The sequence below is a fragment of the Myotis davidii genome, unplaced genomic scaffold (genome assembly GCF_000327345.1).
Source record: "Myotis davidii unplaced genomic scaffold, ASM32734v1 scaffold235, whole genome shotgun sequence".
Taxonomy (NCBI): Eukaryota; Metazoa; Chordata; class Mammalia; order Chiroptera; family Vespertilionidae; genus Myotis; species Myotis davidii.
This window is the reverse complement of record NW_006287462.1, coordinates 91,260-91,945: the sequence shown is the minus strand read 5'-3', so window position 1 is coordinate 91,945 and position 686 is coordinate 91,260.

Below are 686 nucleotides of genomic sequence, written 5' to 3'. Positions count from 1 at the left end.
GACTTTTTTACATAAGTAGAATCATAACAACTGTTTTCATTTCATATGTATCCAGTTTATTGGGTGCAGCTCTAAATCTTTAATTTTCTTTTTAGTTAAGAATTGTATGAAGGTACTACAGGTATTCTTTCTTTTCTAAAATTGTTTAGATCTTTGATTTACTTTTTTTTATGACTATCACAAGCAATATTGCAAAGGTTAATTTTGTAAAGGTTTATATGATGAAAATCTATCTGTACACTTCAAGATGGTAGCCATTAGTCATATATGTATAAATAGCACTTCAAATGTGTTTAAAGTGACTGTAACTGAGGAATTGAAATATTAGTTTGATTTTACATGAATAAATTGACACGTAGCTTTTGGCTACTGTACTAGACACTGCAGGTCTGTGGCATAAACTTACGAGTTAAATTTCTGTTTATGTTCAATTTTCTAAATAATGCCAAATGATTTTTAAAATGATTGCAAAAATTCCCACAATAAAGTAGGAACTTTCTTTAGTTAGCATCTTATGTAGTTGCTTAGTTCACCTTAAGTTTTTAAAATCTGATATTCTATCACCAACTTTTATATTGACTTACTGTTTTTGAGATATTCTACACTGCATTCCCTTCACATATTTGTTCAGATCTGTTATAAATCTAAATGTAACTATTCCAGTTACATAATAAAACTTTTCTATT